Source organism: Bos grunniens, chromosome 25, assembly GCF_055505025.1.
Source record: "Bos grunniens cultivar Pamir isolate PY7600 chromosome 25, Bosgru_T2T1.0, whole genome shotgun sequence".
NCBI lineage: Eukaryota > Metazoa > Chordata > Mammalia > Artiodactyla > Bovidae > Bos > Bos grunniens.
This window is the reverse complement of record NC_141189.1, coordinates 36,518,756-36,539,067: the sequence shown is the minus strand read 5'-3', so window position 1 is coordinate 36,539,067 and position 20,312 is coordinate 36,518,756. Positions and strand designations below refer to the sequence as shown.

The 20,312-nt window shown below is 44.1% G+C and overlaps 1 protein-coding gene across 21 annotated transcripts in view; it reads left to right on the top strand.

Moving 5' to 3' along the window:
• The window catches only part of RBFOX1 (RNA binding fox-1 homolog 1), a 2,446,597-nt gene that overhangs the window by 2,200,304 nt on the left and 225,981 nt on the right, over positions 1-20,312 (top strand). The window lies entirely within an intron of this gene.

The following is a 20,312-nucleotide window of genomic DNA, read 5'->3' as shown; positions in this document are numbered from 1 at the left end:
AAGGCAGAGGGTTAGGGATTGTTGTTACTGGAATGTCTCAAAAGGGCTTCACAGGTGGCTCAGCCCGTAAAGAACCCGCCTGCCAATGCAGGAGATGTGGGTTCAATCCCTGGGTCAGGAAAACCCCCTGGAGGAGGGCATGGCTACCCACTCCAGTATTCTTGCCTGGAGAATTCCAGGGACAGAGGAGCCTACCAGGCTACAGTCCATGAGTCGCCTCCTGGGAAGCCCCTAGAATATAGTGCATACGTGTGTGCTAAGTTGCTTCAGTTGTGTCTGACTCTTTGTGCCCTCATGGACTGTAGCCCACCAGGTTCCTCTGTCCATGGGATTCTCCAGGCAGGAACACTGGAGTGGGTCGCCATGCCCTCCTCCAGGGGAATCTTCTTGACCCAGAACATAATAGATGCTCAGCAAATATTTATCCTAATCCCACAAATGAGAAAGTGGATACAGTAATTCTTTGGGAAAAATAAATGTGCAACAAGCATGAGGTTTTGTGTTCTAATGATCACCAGCTCATACTTTTCCCCCCTCTCCTATGCTATTTACTTCTTCAAAGCTACAAGCCCTGTTTTCATCACTCTCCTTGTTTCCAGCACAGACTCATTTTCAGCTGCAGATTCTCTCTTGCCTGAAGGCCTCCGTGCCACATGAGCTGCATCCTCTCTGAGAGCCCTGTGTAGAGCCAGAAGCACGGGCCACTTTCTGCTGCTGAGAAATCTTCCCTCCCAGGGCACATGCGTGCCTGCAAGGCGATGTGGGAAACCATTTGTAGAAGTTGTAATTAATGATCTGCTGGGTCTTGGCACTTATTTGAGGAAACACAAAGCCACTGGGAACTGGGGCAACCTCTTAGATAAAAGGGCTTCCCAGGTGGCCATGTGGGAGACATAAGAGACGTGGGTTCGATCCTTGGGCTGGGAAGATCCCCTGGAAGAGGGCATGGCAACCCACTCCAGTATTCTTGCCTGGAGAATCCCATGGACAGAGAAGCCTGGCTGGCTGCAGTCCATGAGATCACAAAGAGTCAGACACAGCTGAGCGACTAACTCACCTGCACACTTTCCAGGGGCATTAGGTGAGAGTTCCAGTCTCACCTTACAGGTGAGGAATACAGGGCCCAAAGGGACGTGTCTGGCCCACACAGCATCACTATTATGTAGTAAGCAGTAGAGAGTTATTCCTCATCTTCTCTTTGCGTCTCTTCAATCCCCATTAACTTCCTTCTGGTTCTTTATTTTATCAAGAGTCAGCTACTAGCATTGCTCTTCTCTTTCCTCTGATTGCCTGGGGTTTGTTTTGGGAAGCAATCATTAAAGACACTGCTGAGACTCAGAGACACAATTTCTGGATCCGCTTCACTAGAGAACCCAGTGGGGAGAGGATGTCGGGCCAGGTGACCTTGGTCACTCCCTACAGGCATCCCTGCTGGGGGTGAGAGCCCAGAGCAATGAAGGAATTTTCCTTCCTGGGTGTGTTTGCTTGTGTTCTTGGATGTTCTGCTAAGCCCCTGCCCACCCACCTCTATGCAAATGTGTCCTCCCACACACTCGGGATGTTCTGTCCCCAAATCCTGAACATCATGCACAGGGGATGGGCTCAGCTGTTGCAGAAACAAGATCTGAGAGGAGGACGGATTTGCCTGCAATGATCTCTTTGTAGACTTTATCCTGGGTTGGAAGAGACCTGCCCCTGGAGGTGAGGTCTAGTAAGGTGTTTAGCCCCATGTATCGGCTTTCCCAGATCTCAGATGCACCTGGGGAAAAAAATTCCTTCTGCTACACTACAGTTTGCATGCATGCTAAATCCCTTTAATCGTCTCCAACTGTTTGCAGTGCTATTGACTATAGCCTGCCAGCCTTCTCCGTCCATGGGATTCTCCAGGCAAGAATAGAGTGGGTTGCCATGCTCTCCTCCAGGGGATCTTCTGGACTCAGGGATCAAACCCACGTCTCTTTGCATCTCCTGCATTGGCAGGCAGGTTCTTTACCCCTAGCACCACCTGGGAAGCCCACTACCTACAGGGTAGGTGCTAAAATATTATTTTTCTTACCAGAAAGCAGGAAGACTTGTAGCTATCATGACTATTACTAGTCCTTGCTATGTGAAGACACAGAGCCAAGTGACCTCCAAGTCCTATTTCTTATAATAGTCAGAGCAGTCTTGTAAGTGTGGTATGAGGAATCACTGATCGCTTTTCAGTAGGAGGTATTTGCTGTTGTTGCTGTATGCGGGATCTCATTCAGGGATTGAACCGTCTATAATTATTTGAAGGAAGGGTTAACTTCCAAACTGGCTTCCAAAATAGTGCATCTCCTGGGCACCGCGGCCTGCCCGATGATGGAAGGAAAGGGAAGCCACTCTACCTGAGTTCCCCCAAGTGTAACGGGGCTGCGTTGTAATTACAGAAGCAGTTTCTTGTTTAGTCGCTAAGTTATGTCTGACTCTTTGTGACCCCAGGACTGTAGCCCACCCCCCACCCCCTGCAGGCCCCTGTGTCCTAGGGATTTCCCAGGCAAGAATACTGGAGTGGGTTGCCATTTCCTTCTCCACAGGATGTTATGCACAGCCCTCACTGATTAGCTGTGATGTGTTTGTGTATCTAGACTTGCTGAACTCTTTTGAGTCCCTCCGGAGCTCTGCTGGAGACTTGAAGTCCTAAAAGTGGTGATTTTAGAATCCGGCACACCTAACTCTGTCCCAGCTCAGCCTTACTGGGTATGTGAACTTGGACAGGTTATGTATATTCTTCATACATAAAGAATATATGTGAGCTTTAATTCCTTCATCTATACAAGGAGGACAGTAATGTATATCTATTCATAGAGTTCTCATGAACATAAAAGGCTGTGATATTAAGTAAGCACTTAGTGCAGTGCCTAGGATCCAGTAAGCACTCAGTAGGCAGTAGATGTTGTGTTCATACCATTTATCCCCAAGCCTGTGATGCCAACTTTGTCACCTCCTTATACATTCCCTGGGTTAGGGATGTGTCAGGTTGGATGGATGTAAAGGAAAAACCCAAAGAAACTGTTTGGCCCACCCAGTAGAAGGGCAGTGGTCTTGGGAATGACTGCTATCAGGGTATTACTTTAGTGCCATACGTTTGGGGAAATGCTGATATTTCAAAGATGTTTTTCTGGAGTTGGATTTATGATTTATTTATAAGTTTTTTGGTTGTACTGGGTCTTCGTTGCTTTGAGAGGGGCTTTTGCCAGTTGCAGCAGGTAGGGGTTACTCTTGCGTTGTGGTGAGCTGGAGTCCCGTTGGCTTGTCTTGTTGCAGAGCACAGGCTCTAGACCCACAGGCTCCAGTAGCTGCAGCAGGCGGGCTCAGTAGTTATGACGCGTGGGCTTAGTTGCTCCAAGGCATGTAGGATCTTCCCAGACCAGAGATTAAACCCATGTCCCCTGCATGGGCAGGTGAATTCTTATCCACTCTACTCTCAGGGAAATCCTGGTGTTGGATTTACATCCAACCCAGGATAACAGGTTACTGGGGTCAGATGGTTGTGTGCCAGGATTGAGAAACAGACGTGGGAATAGTAAAACCAGTTGCTTTTCATTCTGAGAAATTCTTCTTAAACTGGTTTGCAGTGGAGACCACACATTAGGGTTTTTTTGTTTTTGTTTTTTTTTTTAAGTTAGTATTTATATGCAATAAGATTGATTTATTTACATGTACAGCTTGAGGACTCTTGGTAATTCTATACAATCTTGTGACCTTCACTTTAATCAAGAGAGAGAATAGTCCTTCATTTTAAAAGTTTCCTTAAGCTCATTTTCAGTCTATTTTACCCCCAAATTCCCAACCCCTGGCAACCACTGATCTATTCTCTCTCTATCATTTTGAATTTCATATAAAGGGAATAATACTGTACAAAGCTTTTTATGTTTGACTTTTTTCACTTAACATAATATTTTTGATATGCATCCATGAAATGTTTATCAACAGTCCTTTTCACTGCTGAGTAATATTCCGTGACATGGATATACCACCATCTGTTTATCCATTCTCCAGTTGATGGACATTGGTTTCCAGGTTCTGGCAGGTATGAATGCAATGAGATTTCAGCATACACCTCTGTGTGGACATGAGTTTTCATTTTTCTTAGGTAAATCCTTGGAAGGGCACTGCTGGGTCACATGACAAGTATAGGTTTAACCTTATAAGATATGGCAGTACTGTTTTCTAGAGTGATCGGTGGCTGCACTGCCCACCAGCCATGGGGCATCATGTGTAATATTTTGTTTGGCTTTGTTTTTAACAGTGTCCCTAATATCAATTCAGCATAAGACCTTCTGACCTTTGCTTTTTCTGGTTTAATGGCAACTTTCAGACACTCAGATGAGTGATGATGATGTTAGTGTCCTAAGCAAGACATGTGTCCCAACTAATATCTTTTGACTTGCTCAAAACTGTTGAGGAGTGAGATACTGTCTGGATTTCCACATTCAAGGTGAATTTTTATATGTCTTACACATCAAAATTTGTATGCAAGTTTAAGTTTCCTAGCATTAAATCATCATACTTTTAAAATATCAGAGAATTCACCTTAGATATATAAAGATAAGTCATACTCACCCCTGTAGAAAGGAGTTCTCACCCCCTGTACTTAGGCTGGTTAATGAACATTTGTTCAACACGTATCCTTTGACATATATGCTCATTGCATGTGTGTTTGTTACATGCCATTGACGTGTATATTCACTGTTGCTTGTGATGGCCACTGTGATCTGTTTACAGCTGCAGTGACTAATTCTGTATACACACAGGCACACTGAACTGCACACCCACGTGTCCTCTTCCCCTCACTGTTTTCGAGGCGGACTGAGTGTGGCCTCTAATGGTCTGCCTTGCCCCGCACGGTTGCTCACATGTTTCTGGAAGACATATTCCCACCTTCTGCTCTTTGCCTTGTGCTTTCATCTTCTTCTTGTTGAATTACAAATGGATTAACACGCCTAATAGGCTTTCCCGGAATCCAACTGGATGCCTCAGCCTCCCACGTATGCTTTTTTTAGTTTTAAGACATGACAGGGAATGAGGTGAATGAACTCAGGGAGAAGAATCTCACAGCTCCCAAATGGGGTGTCCCCACTCCCCCAGGCAAGGGATTATAAGGAGAGGCTTGAAATAGAAGACTACATTTGCATATATCTAACTAATATCTATTTTTTTTTTTATTATTATGTGAACATGAAATCCCTTGACTATCGTTTGTGTTTCCCCAAATCAGTTTGCCTCTGAACTTACAGATAGTCAACAGCAAATGTCAGCCTGTGGGCCACATCTGGCCCGCTGCCTACTTTTGCAAATAAAGCTTTATTGATACTCAGCCACACTCATACAATTGTATCTACTTTTGCAAATAAAGTTTTATTGATCCTCAACCACACTCATTCACTCACACATCTACGGTGCTTTCTGGCTATAACGGCCAACTTGAGTGGTTGCAACAGAGGTGCTCTAAGTCTGGCAAAGCTGAAAGTTTATAGGTGTCTATTTACCTTGGGCTCGTCACAGAAAAATGCTGCCAACTTCTGCTTTCTAGCATGCTTGGCTTGTTTGTACTTTCATTGCACTGTGTGTCCTTCTCTTTTTGTGCTGGCAGTTTATCGGTGTTTAGTAACCTAGAGCTAGCCATCTGAGTTCTTTGAGATTCATGTCCAGAACTGTAAGTGGACCGCATTTCTCCTGTAGAGTAGTCATTTGAAGATTTGGGGGGGAAAGTGGTATGCTTGGCACACATGGTGTCCAGTTCACATAAGGTGAGTTCATTGCATGGAAGCCAGGCCAATATTAGTGTAGAAGTGAAGTCATCCATCGTGTTCTGGGTGGGATTCCCTGCAGAGGCTAGGAAGGAGAACCTCAAGCTGAGGCATCGGGGGCTGCACAGATACTTGTCTCTTGTTTCTAAGAGACAAGCCAGCCAAGAGTCAGAATTCCAACATGCAAGTCCTTGGCTGCCCCATAAGCCTCATTCTGCCTCCTCACTGCTGCCCCTAAATCCTTCCAAATACATACCTCACTTCAAGGCATTGATCTTGCAGTTCCCTGGGCCTTATTTTCCCTAGATTTGCACATGGCTTCCGGTAAAGAATCTGCCTGCAATGCAGGAGACCTGGGTTCGATCCTTGGGTTGGGAAGATTTCCTGGAGAAGGGAATGGCAACCCACTCCAGTATTCTTGCTTGGAGAATTCCAAGGACAGAGGAGCCTGGTGGGCTCCATCCATGGGGTCACAAAGAGTCGGACACGGCTGAGTGACTAACACTACTGCATTCCATGTGGCTTCTCCTCCTCTGACTCCCTCATCTCAGAGAGCAGCCCCCATCACTCCCATTCTGTGCCTGTCCTCATCACACTTCTAGCTCATCATATTCTCCATCTATGCGTTTGTGGGTCAGTTACTTGCCTGCTTTCCTCACAGGCACTCCACAGGCAGCTGAGGAATTTATCCTGTTCTGTGCCCAGCACAGAGTCCTTGGCCTGGCATGAGATAGGAGACCGATGCATACTGGCTGAATAAATGAATGAATGGATGAACATTCCTGAAAGGAAGCATCGGCTTCCGTGCTCTAGGAGTGTCAGCTCCCTCCCTCTAGGAGCCGTCTCTCCCTCCCTCCCCCTTCCCCTGCACAAAGACAAACCATCCAGGAAAATCCACTCATATTCACACATGTGGAAACTCATGCCCAGACTGCACAGCACACACAGGAACCCTCCCCTGCACTTGCCTCCCCTCAGCCCTCTCAAGGCAGACACAAACGTTCTCCTGGGTGATCTGGACACAGCCTTTCAAAGGGCCCCCTTCGTTCCCCACTCTCAAGCTAAAAGCTTCTTCAGTAAGACCTCACATAGCTTTATTGGAGAGGTCCTGGGTAGAAAAAAAGCTGCAGCTTAATGAAGGCCATTTAATAGTCAATCTCAATTCCAAGGAAAAGCAAATCTTTATTACCAGCATCCAATCATTTCTCTTCAGGGATTCCCACCCTTTGGAATGGATATGTGTGTGTGTCTGTGTGGTTTTTTCCCAGAACCTCTTTTCTAATTAACTCTGAAGCCTAGATTACAGGAGGCCGGCCTTGGGAATGGAGGGGTGGGGGTGCGGGGGCATCTCGGCCGGAAGTAAGCACTGGAGGTGATGTTTAATTAAAGGGAAGCTGTGAGAGGAAGAGGTCTGGGCGGGCTGCACCGCTAATCCTCTTGCCTGGCTCCCGTGTCCCCGCGTGACTGTGATTGATGAGCTGGTCGCCCTTACATCTTCATCTGCGGTAGCGCTAATACCCTCAGGCAGAAGGGGTGCTGGTTCGCAGTGCGTGCACTTAGCTCGATGGAGTTCTGAGCTGGCCCAAGAGCTGGCTGTGCAATTCCTTTTCCTCTCTCTCCCTCTCTGTCTTTTTTGCCTTTTCCTTTCTCTCCTAAGATTCATAGTTTGATAGAAAGAGTGATAGACAGATGGATAGATGGATGGATGTGTAAAGGGGCAAGTGGATGAATGGATGAATGTTTAAATAGATAGAAACACATAGCTATATATAGATATGAAAGCGAAAGCATTAGTTGCTCAGTCTTGTTGACTCATTGCAACCCCATGGACTGTGGCCCGCCAGGCTCCTCTGTCCTTGGAATTCTCCAGGCAGGAATACTGCAGTATTTCCATTCCCTTCTTCAGAGGATCTTCCCCACCCAGGGATTGAACCCCAGGTTTCCGCATTGCAGGCAGATTTCATTACCATCTGAGCCACAAGGGAATATATACACACACTCTATGTGTGTGTGTATATCTGTCTATCTATATCTATGCAGCTATGTCACTATCTGTGTCTGTCCGCCTGAGATCTTGTGCTGTGAATTTCACTTCCATGTTTGTGTCTGCTTTTCCTGGGTCTGCTTTCCTCACTCTGTCCAGATTTCTCTGATCAACTGCCTCTACCTGTCTCATCTTACTCTGTGTCCTGTCTCTACGAAGGCTGCCCTATGAGGTAATATTAGGGAGTCTCTGGCTGAAATCTTTTATTATTCAGCAATATTAATGTCTGAGTAATATAGAACCTGCCTTTCATTAAGCATCTACTGAATGCCAAGAGCTGCCTGAGATCCTGTTGAACAGTTGTTTAATATTTGTTCTTAAGATTGCTAACATTGATTAATCTCTTAATATGTGCCAGGTGGCAATGCTAAGCACTTTGTATACCTAATCCCATTTAATCTTCAAAATAATCCAATGTAGTAGCTACCCTCATATTCCCATTTTGGAAATGGAAAATCTGAGGTTTAGAGACAGAATTATGCACATTTCCTTAATCTGTTCTTTATCACATCAAAATAGAGATGTTATTTCCATCTTTTGATGATATATATGTGTGCAGTGTTTTGAAAGGGGGAAGTAGCCACCCATTCCAGTATTCTTGCCTGGGAAATCCCATGGACAGAGGAGTCTGTCAGGCCACAGTCCATGGGGTTGCAAAGAGTCAGACACGACTGAGCAACTAGGCACACTCAGCACACAATATATTGTCCAAGGTCAGAGAGCGTAAAGGGTAAGACTCTTGGGGTCTTACTGCAGACCTGTCTCTCCCCCAAATGCTCCTTGGAATAGACTAGAAGGTAGGTTTGTGCCTGCCAGTGTTTCTCTGTTTTCTCTCCCCCTGTAAAATCTGTGTCCCAGTTGTGTTTACCGGAACATCCCTACCATGTGGCCAAGGGGCTAGTTCTGGAACACAGAGGGTTACAGAGTTTCAGTCAGTCATACGAGCCAGAATAAATTGGCAGAGATGTCTGATTGGACTTTTTCTCCTTCTTCAACGCAGATGCTTTTCTCATTACTGAAAACAGGATGACGCTTTGTCTAAGGGCCCAGACATTCATGGTAATAGCCATGCAGCTTCTGATCTTGGATGTGCTAGCTCGGGTGGGTTGGGGAGGCTGCAGTGCTCTATTGAGTGCTACCACTGGCAAAAGTAGGTTTGCAGAGTGTCTATTAGAACTCATGGCCAAAGGTAGAGTTCTGATAGCCTTGACACCTGACTCGTTCGTGAGCTTCTAGCCTTGGTAAAAGGAGCTTTCCCATAGTCTCAAAGAGAGGAAACCATGGTAAATAAAAATCTGATCCCACATTTTTGCAGAAGCAGCTCTGCATTTTTTTCCTTGGGTGGTTTTGCTCTGACACCTAGGCATCTTTGCTGTCCTGACAACTTGTGGAAATGTAGACCACCATTTCAGTACCCTTTTTTTCCTTGAAGTGGCCTGAAAAAACCTACTGCCAATCTCTTCATCATCACACATTTTGAAAAGTGTCTAAAAATACACTGCTGAAGTACTTTAATAGACAGTGAAGATAAGATATATTTGAGTGTTTAAGGATTCAGTAAGATGAGTTGAATTACTTTCCTACCCCTGGTTTAGAGACCCATCAGTTAGAGATCTGGGGAGACCAAAAAGTGACCCACACTTCTTATCTCCCCTTCTCCTCATCTGTATCTGAAATAAAGTGATCAGATCAAATCAGTCGCTCAGTCATGTCCAACTCTTTGCGACCCCATGAATCGAAGCACACCAGGCATCCCTGTCCATCACCAACTCCCGGAGTTCACTCAGACTCACGTCCATCGAGTCAGTGATGCCATCCAGCCATCTCATCCTCTGTCGTCCCCTTTTCCTCCTGCCCCCAATCCCTCCCAGCATCAGAGTCTTTTCCAATGAGTCAACTCTTCGCATGAGGTGGCCAAAGTAGCATCATACCTTCCAAAGAAATCCTAGGGCTGATCTCCTTCAGAATGGACTGGTTAGATCTCCTTTCAGTCCAAGGGACTCTCAAGAGTCTTCTCCAACACCACAGTTCAAAAGCATCAATTCTTCGGGGCTTAGCCTTCTTTACAGTCCAACTCTCACATCCATACATGACCATAGGAAAAACCATAGCCTTGACTAGACGAACCTTTGTTGGCAAAGTAATGTCTCTGCTTTTGAATATGCTATCTAGGTTGGTCATAACTTTCCTTCCAAGGAGTAAGCGTCTTTTAATTTCATGGCTGCAATCACCATCTGCAGTGATTTTGGAACCCAGAAAAATAAAGTCTGACACTGTTTCCACTGTTTCCCCATCTATTTCCCATAAAGTGATGGGACTGGATGCCATGATCTTCGTTTTCTGAATGTTGAGCTTTAAGCCAACTTTTTCACTCTCCACTTTCACTTTCATCAAGAGGCTTTTGAGTTCGTCTTCACTTTCTGCCATAAGGATGGTGTCATCTGCATATCTGAGGTTATTGATATTTCTCCTGGCAATCTTGATTCCAGCTTGTGTTTCTTCCAGTCCAGCGTTTCTCATGATGTACTCTGCATATAAGTTAAATAAACAGGGTGACAATATACAGCCTTGACATACTCCTTTTCCTATTTGGAACCAGTCTGTTGTTCCATGTCCAGTTCTAACTGTTTCTTCCTGACCTGCATACAGATTTCTCAAGAGGCAGATCAGGTGGTCTGGTATTCCCATCTCTTTCAGAATTTTCCACAGTTTATTGTAATCCACACAGTCAAAGGCTTTGGCATAGTCAAGAAAGCAGAAATAGATGTTTTTCTGGAACTCTCTTGCTTTTTCCATGATCCAGTGGATGTTGGCAATTTGATCTCTGCTTCCTCTGCCTTTTCTAAAACAAGCTTGAACATCAGGAAGTTCACGGTTCACATATTGCTGAAGCCTGGCTTGGAGAATTTTGAGCATTATTTTACTAGCGTGTGAGAGGAGTGCAATTGTGCGGTAGTTTGAACATTCTTTGGCATTGCCTTTCTTTGGGATTGGCATGAAAACTGACCTTTTCCAGTCCTGTGGCCACTGCTGAGTTTTCCAAATTTGCTGTAACAAGACATGTGAATCATTAGATTTCCTCTGAAATCAGTTCCTAAAGCCTCTACCACCCCATCTCTCCTTGTCTGCTGATGCTGCATCCCTCTATCTTAAGTCCAGTCCACTCCACCATTCCCTGTCTGTGACCATTTGGTTGACTCCAAATCCTTCATTTTTCCTTTGTGATAACTTGTCATCCTGTCCATGGCCTTAGAAAGGGATTCTTGGGTTTTACTTTAGGATTCAGTCTGTTCGTGGGATACGTCTCTACATAAGTGGATACAGCCCTGGAGGGCCGGACTGGATACACCGAACGTCAGACAGACTGGTGGTGTGGTCTCTCTGACTTTCAGAATTCTTCTGAGAGATCACATTAGCTTTCCTTATTGATCAGTGGGTTGGGGTCAAGGTAAGTTTTTAAATGGTCTCTCTAAAGTTTTTTGCCTAATGTGGTATTAAAATATTTTTGTTTGACTCTTTATTCTTAAAAAGTAATTTCATTACTACTATATTTGAGCCTGTGGCCCACTAAGTCCTTGGGGTACCCCCCCGAAACTGACATATCCTAATAGGTAACAGTCTTTTAGCCATAGTGTTTATTCCCATTCAAATTTTTAGAAGAAACTGGGTCTTATTGACTCCTACCCAACAGAAGTTTCGAGAAGAATTTCAGTAATTCAATTTCAATAATTTCCTATCCAGTTTTCTATATCCAGTCAATTCCTATATCTAGCCACCACTCTTGTGTCTCTCTTTATCATCCTGAATATTGATGAGTATCGTCTATACTACTAATTCCTGGGCTTCCCAGATGGCACAGTGGTAAAGAATCTGCCTGCCAATGCAAGAGAGGCAGGAGATACAGCTCCGATCCCTGGGTTGGGAAGATTCCCTGGAGTAAGAAATGACTACTCATGCCCTATTCTTGCCTGGAGAATTCCATGGACAGAGGAGCCTTGTGGGCTATAGTCCACAGGGTTGCAAAGAGTTGGATGTGACTGAGAGACTGACAACACAAAAATTCCTAGGCTAAAAATTCTCCTCGGTGCACTTATTTTACTTTTCTAGTGTTGGAACCGTGGGTTTCATGCTTGTATATCATGGAACCAGCTCAATTTTCAGCATTAAACTTACCATGCTGAAAGGTGGATAAAAGCTCAACAATAAACTGACTACTTTGCATGATTTTGTCTGCATTCTGCATTTAGCACTGATTCCCAACGTAATCTAAACAGGCATAAAATTCAGTTCTTTGGTATTCATTCACCAATCAGAATACTGGAAAAGTCATCTGTAAAAAATTCAAGAGGAATGTAGATTCACAGAGAGGAGTCAAAGCAGAAAAGTCTTTGTATTTCTGTCCTTGGTGCTGAAAAAGGAAAAGGAAAAAAAAAAATCTTAGGTCAACTTCTCTGCTTTAGTAACTGTAATGATGTGACTGTTTGTAAATGTATGAGAGATCATCCATTTAAAATAATCATTATTTAGTCTTATTTTCCTAAGAGAAGAGATTCTATTGGTGCCATGCTGCTGCTATTGCTAAGTCACTTCAGTCCTGTCTGACCCTGTGCGACGCTATTGACTATAGCCTGCCAGGCTCGTCTGTCCATGGGATTCTCCAGGCAAGAATACCGGAGTCGGTAGCCATTTCCTCCTCCAGGAGGTGCCATGGAAGCTGACTAATGCTGACCCCAGTACTGCTCTGCTGCATATAATAGTCACTACTATTTAAATAGTAGCTATTTGAATCAATTTAAATGAAGTAAAATTAAAATTCAATTTTCCAAGGACACTATCCACCTTTCAGGTGCCCAAGAGCTGCATGTGGCTGGTGGTTACTGTATTAGATGGCACAGATATGAAATGTTCCCATCATCTTGGAAAGTTTTAATGGACAGTGTTTGCTTAGAATATCATCACCGTGGTAGACTCAACATTATTCCCCCCAATATATCCGTATCCTAGTCCTTGGGACCTGTCACTGCTGTGTTAACGTTGTATGACAAAAGGGACTTTACAGATGTGATTAGGTGATGGATGTTGACCGAGAAGGATTATCCAGCATTATCCCAATGGGCCCAACATAGTCACAAGAGTCCTTATCATATAAGGGAGGCAGACGTGTCAGAGTCAGAGGAAAAACCAGTGTGATCGCAGAAGCAGAAACTGGAGTGATGCATTTCAAAGGTGGAGAAACAGCCCACAAGGCCATGGATTCAAGTGGCCATTGGATGCTGAAAACAACAAGGGGCCAGATTGCCCGCCAGAGGCTGCAGAAAGAGCCAGCCCTGCTGACACCTTGCCTTTAGGTCAGTGGCACTGATTTTAGACTTCTGACCTCCAGGACTGTAAGAGAGCACAGCTGCATTACTTTAAGTCACGAAGTTGCTGGTGAGTTATTACAGCAGCAGAAGGAAGCACATTCATCATCATCATCATGATTATCATGATCAAAGTCACACTCGATTCTTGCATTTCATTTGGATTCTTACAGTTTTGCAGTCTCCTCGAGGAGAGAGCCCAGTCAACCCCTGGGGTATTTGAAGAACCAAGCTCACAAGCAACGGTTCCCTTTTTCATCTGAGATATTCATATTGACTCAGAAATGATTTCTGCTCTGCGAGTGGGTAACGAGAGTTCAGTGAATCATGAGTTAGCTGTGTCAACAGGGAGTGGAGGGGGGCTGTGATAGTTGAAAGGGACAAGAGGTGATCTCTGTGGCCTGGCTTTCTATTGTCTCTGACTCAGGTGGTTGTTGACTCCAGTTCTGGCTTTGAGCAGTGTGTTTGTATGTGATTGGTTGAGCTGAAAACATAAGTGACTATCCTACTGAGCGACTTCAGACAAATCAGTAGCAAAGTTCAATCCAATAGATGAATGGATAAAGAATTTGTAGTACGTATGAGCAGTAGAATATTATTCAGCCATGAAAAGGAATGCAGTTGAGTTGGTTCTAGTGACATGGATGAACTTAGAGCCTGTTATATAGTGAAGTTAGAAAGAGAAAAACCAATTTTGTATCTTAATGCATATATATGGAATCTAGAAAAAGGGTACTAAGGAACCTATTTGCAAGGCAGGAATAGAGAACGGACTTTGGAGACAGCAGGGGAAGGAGAGGGTGGGACGAACTGAGGGAATAGCATTGAAACATTTACCTTACCTATGTAAAATAGCTAGCTACTGGGAAGTTTCTTTAGAACACAAGGAGCTCAATCCGGTGCTCTGTGACAACCTCGAGGGGTGGGAGGGGTGGGGAGGAGGTTCAAGAGGGAGGGGACATATGCATACTTATGGAGGATTCAAGTTATTGTATGGCAGGAGCCAACACAATATTGTAAAGCAATTATCCTCCAATTAAAAATAAATTTAAAGAAAGACAATATGCAAATAGAAAAAGACAACATTTTATCCAAAAAAAAAAAAAAAAAGCTCAGTTCAAGACTTGGAAGACGCAGTTCAGCGAGAAATCCTTTGTGCCCTTCCTACCCCCCCCCCCCCCCGGACCAGTGTGTTATTTTCCAAGCCTAGTGTGTGATTGTGGGTGTGATGAGTCAAGTTTCTTCTCTGCTCCCTCAGCCTGCTTGTCTCCTCCCAGGCTAGATTTTGACTCTTTGCTTTTTTTTCTGGAAAATGTCCCTTCATCCACTGTACACTCTCATGCAAGTTACGTCTCTTTCAAATAACAGTAACGGTAATAATAGCCCATATACCATAACTGTTATAACAAATATAATTGGACATGTATTTTCAGGATGGTGATAGGAACTTTATATGCTTTGCCTAATTTATTCCACAGATAACTCCATGCTGCTGCTGCTGCTAAGTTGCTTCAGTCATGTCCGACTCTGTGCGACCCCATAGACGGCAGCCCACTAGGCTCCTCTGTCCCTGGGATTCTCCAGGCAAGAACACTGGAGTGGGTTGCCATTTCCTTCTCCAATGCATGAAAGTGAAAAGTGACAGTGAAGTCGCTCAGTCGTGCCCGACTCTTAGCGACCCCATGGACTGCAGCCTACCAGGCTTCTCTGTCCATGGGATTTTCCAGGCAAGAGTACTGGAGTGGGGTGCCATTGCCTTCTCTGAGACAGCTCCATAAGGATGCACTATTAGTATCCCCATTTTACCAGAGAGAGGCAAAGCACAGAGTTAATGTTATTTACTCAAGAGCAAGCACCTAGTAAGAAGGAGACACAGGATTCAGTGAGTTTGGAGGGTATTATGATAGCTGAAATAAGTCAAATGGAAGAAAAGACAAATGCGGCGTGGTATCACTTACATGTGGAATCTAAAGAATACAACAAACTAGTGAATACAGCGAAAAAGAAGGGGACAACAGAGAGAACGAACCAGTAGCTACCAGTGGGGAGGGCGTGATGGGCAAAAAGGCCTGGAGGTGTGAGAGGTACAAGCTACTGGATATAGGACAGGCTCAAGGATGTATTGTGCAACACGGGAAAAATAGCCAAAAATTTGTAATAATTGAAAATGGAATGTAACCTTTAAAATTACATTGAATTAAAAAATTTTTTATTAAAGAGGGGGAATCAGAATTTACACAGCAGGCCTTTTGGCTTCAGAGGTGGGTTGAATTTTTAAAAGGTGTCTCCCTCTCTTGTACGAGGAAGAGGAGGACTCTTTTTTAAAAAAAATACTTTTTATTATTTTTTCACTTATTTATTTGGCTGTGCCGAGCCTTAGTTGTGGCACACAGGATCTTTCGTTGTAGCATGTGAACCCTTCGTTGTGGCATGTGGGATCTGGTTCCCTGACCAGGGATCAAACTCAGGTCCCCTGCATTGGGAGCTCAAAATCTTAGCCACTGGACCACCAGTGACATCCTGGGCTTGCATTTTAGAACTCAGCAAACGGTCCCCCTTCCCAGACTTTAGGCTGTTTAGTATTGGGAATCATGCTGTCTCCTTCTTTCATTCTTTCTCTGTTCCCTCAAAGACAGCAGACAATTTCTTGGAAAACCAGCAGAAGCTCATTGATACTGTTCGTTGAAATTTATTTTTGAATCCTTAAGATGATTAATAAGGGATCCCATAGAAAGGGGAGACCACTAAAGATGATGCCCCAGAGAAAGCCTATAGAATATGGGGTAGTAGAAAGACCCCAGGCTGGAGTCACATTCTGGCTGTAGCTCTTAAGAGCAGTGTGGCTGTGAATAAGTCATTCCTTGATTGAGCCTCAGTTTTCTCATCTGGCAAATGGAGATAATAATATATTACTCAGAGTCCTTATAAGGATTTAGTGGGTGTGCAATACAAAGGGCTTTATTAATGGTCATCATCATCATCATTAACATTTTTTCCCATAACCTGGACTCAAGAGCTTGGCACATATGAAGTTCATAGTAGGCCTTGTTTTGCTTGAATGTATTTCTAGTCCAACAGTATAATCCTAGATAGAAGTTTTGCTTCTTTAATTTGACCACTTCAGCATTCTCATGACACAGAGTGCTGCTGCTACTGCTGCTAAGTTGCTTCAGTCGTGTCCAACTCTGTGTGACCCCATAGACGGCAGCCCACCAGGCTCCCCCATCCCTGGGATTCTCCAGGCAAGAACATTGGAGTGGGTTGCCATTTCCTTCTCCATTGCATGAAAGTGAAAAGAGAAAGTGAAGTTGCTCAGTCGTGTCTGACCCTCAGCGACCCCGTGGACTGCAGCCTTCCAGGCTCCTCCATCCATGGGATTTTCCAGGCAAGAGTACTGGAGTGGGGTGCCATTGCCTTCTCCAGACACAAAAACAGTTTCCATCTTTCATATAATTACTCATCTCTTTCTCATGGTGAGGAGAGAGTGTGGTCTTTAGAGTCCTATTAAAATAAAAATGTAAACATCAATGAGTTTGCACTGGACCCGAGAAATATGGCACACATGAAGATTAGAACCGTTAGCATCCTTACTGATGCAGAAAAGTAGCTTGAGGAGTGGGTCCCTGAGTCCGTCTGCCCTGCTCCATCTCTGCTTTGTCTCCCCTGCTTTGTCATCTCATTTGTGGTTGTCTGCGGTCATCTTTGCTCTTCCCTGTCTCCATCATTTCTCTCCCATGCATTTGCTGTTCAGTGGTCAGAATACTCTTTGTAGAGCCCAGATTTGACCGTTTCATCCCCATTCCTGGAACTCTTCAATGGCTTCTCATTCCTTAAGGAATCAAATCCAAGCTATTTTACCTGACATTCCCTTTTCTTGTCTGTATATCTGCAACCTCATTTCTAGCTCCAGTTTCTGTTGAATCCCCACCACCCACATAGGTCACTCAAAGGAGTCTTCTCTGTGTTCTTTCTTTCCCTGATCTCCATGCTTTCCCTCTGTTTTAGATTCCCCCTAATTCACTCCAACTTCTCCTTTAAGACTCATCTCCATCATATCCTTCGAGAAGCATTTGCTACACCTTCCATCTCTGAACTGGGATGCTTCCACTCTGGCTCCCATAATAATATGCATGTAGACTCTTAAAAATCCATGAAACTTGCTCTGATTGTTGATTTTCCTGCATCTATCTTTATCCATCTTTTAAATCTCCACTTGAGAAGAGACAGTTTTCTCATGCCTGAATGTATTTTACATTCATGTGCATGTTTAGTCATTTCAGTCGTGTCTGACTCTGTGCGACCCCATGGACTGTAGCCCAGCAGGCTCCTCTTTCCATGGGATTCTCCAGGCAAGAATACTGGAGTGGGTTGCCATTGCCTTCTCCAGGAGATCTACCCTACCCAGGGATTGAACCCACAGCTCTTATATCTCCTGCCTTGGCAGATGAGTTCTTTACCATTAGCGCCACTTGGGAAGCCCATTTTACATTCATACAAACACAAATGCTGATCCTGAGCCCACCAGGAGCCAGGCACACTGAATCAAAGTGTCCTTGGGCATCTCTCTGTGCCAAAGACACAGGCAGGAAATACATCTTGAGTGACTGAATGAATGAATGAATGAAAGCAAGACATCCTACTATGTGTCTATGAGATTTAAAGACGAGCTAGTTCCTTTCTGATCAAATCCAGTGGATAACCTTGCAGAACAAGAACTAACTCAGACTGTCTGCTCATGCCTTAAGCATGTTGCATACTGGAGCGTGTTCAAGGTTCTTTCCTGACCTCACACACACAGTGAATGTCTGAGCTCTGTAGGCTATTTGTAAAGAGTTTATTTCATCTTTGCAGAAAGCTGCCCAGTATAAATATTAGTCAGTTGATTTCACACAGAGTTAAAACAAGCTTTTAAAAGGCTTTTACCTCGCCTGTCCCCAAACAGGTACTTTAGACAGATTCTCAAGAGCCTTGGGAAGCTTTGTCGGATTTGGTAAAGTGAAAGTTATGTTCTGTTCAGACGCGGCCTCTGTGAAGGCTGTCTTGGGGTTGATGCTGAAATTGTGCAGAAAGGGTCAGGGAAAGTGAAGGATTTTAACATCACAAAGATGGGGTGGGGGGGCAGTGGTGTAGGAATCAGACTTTCCTCTTCTGGATTCCTCTCAACAAGGTTGTTTCTGAAGCCGTTTTCCTTTGGTGCCAAGAAGGTAGCTTGGTATTGTGGAGGCGCAAGGGCTTAATATTTCAATGGTGTTAGTTCACTCCTAGTTCTGTCCATCAATTGGTGGTGGCTTAATCACTAAGTTGTGTCTGACTCTTGCAACCCCATGGACTGGAGCCCACCAAGCTCCTCTGTCCATGGGATTTCTTCAGGCAAAATACTGGAGCGGGTTGCCATTTCCTTCTCCAGGGGATCTTTCCAACCCAGGGATCGAACTCACGTCCCCTGCACTGCAGGCGGATTCTTTACTGCTGAGCCACTATGCCCATGAGTTAGTCAATGACAAATATGAATCCAACCCAGCTCTATATACCACTTGGACCAATGGGTATCAGCACCATGGACCAGCAGAAAGGTAATATAAGCCACACATAGACTTTTTGTTGTTGTTGTTATTCTGGTAGTCACATTAAACTCAGTAAAAAGAAACAGGTAAATTTAATTTCAAGGTTTTATTCAACCCAGTACGTCTCAACAATAACTGAAAATATTTTATTTAATCCAGTGTCTCCAAAGTATTATCATTTCAACCTGGAATCAAAATAAAACTATTAGATACTTTGCATTCTTTTCCTTGTACCTCGTCTCTGAAATTCAGTGTGCATTTTGTGCTTGCAACACGCATTATATCTGATTAACCACATTCCAGCTGCTCAGTGACCACACGTGGCTCACGGCCATACAATAGGACAGCCTGAGGTGGGGCCACAATGCCTGGACAGATCTCTCAAGTTCTTAAACTTTTCCTATCCAGATCCCAAGATCTGCTTCCCAGAGATGAGATAAGATTGCATGAAAATGATCATGTGTCCAAACTTCCTTCTTTGCATTGTAAAGGATGGAATAAGAAGACAAGATATTGGATTATTTTCAGGGGGTTTCCTTGGTTGTTGTAGTTCTGTCATTGGATCTTAAGCTCTACGTGGTAGGGAGAGATTTCATTTAACACGTGTCTCTGGACAGTACTAGTACTAGAGTACATGACTAAGTATATGAGTTTCCTAGGGCTCCGATAACAAAGTACCACAAACCAGGAGTCTTCAACAGCAGGAATGTCTTGTCAGAGTTCTGGAGGCCAGAGGTCCAAGATCTAAAGTGTCAGCTGGGTTGGTTCCTTTCGAAGGCTGTGAGGATGATCCTGGTCCATGCCTCTGTCCTGGCTTCTGGTGAGTGGCTGGCTTTCTTTGGTGTCCTTGGGCTGTAGAAGCATCACTTTGGTCTCTGCCTTCATCTTCACATGATGTTCTCCTTGTGTGTGTGTCTATGTTCAAAGTACCCCCATTTTATAAGAACAGTTGTATCAAATTAGGGGCCAACCCTCCTCCGGCATGACCTCGTGTTAACACGTGTTAATTACATTTATGATGAGTGACTCCATTCCCAAGTAAGGTCACATTGAGAGAGAGAGGGGGCGAGAACTTCAAAAAGTTAATGGGGGGAGCACAATTCAACCTCTAACAGCACGTGTTCATTATAACAGCATATGTTCATTAAACCTAAATTGGATCCATGAATACTTGACTATAAGGACTATAAGGACTGTTTTTTGTTTACTCCGGGTGGGTCCCAAGAATATTCCATTTTGTCTGAAAAAGATAGGCAGGTTAAAAATCAAACTAGGAAAACTGGATGTGAAGAGGATGAATGTTATTGATGGGCAGTTCCACTCTGCAAAGGCACCTGCTTTGCAGTGATCGCATTTGAAAATATTTACATATGCTGCTTTGAAGGTCTTTTGAATTAAACGTACTTAACTTCCATCAGCCTCAGTGTCCTAGCTAAAACTGCCTCAGAACTGTTCAGATAAATTAACTTCAGTATCTTCATTTGTACACAGAGTGATCACACATTTTATTTGGCCACACTTACATGCTGTTGTATCTAAATAAAATATCTTGTCATTAGGCAAATTCTAT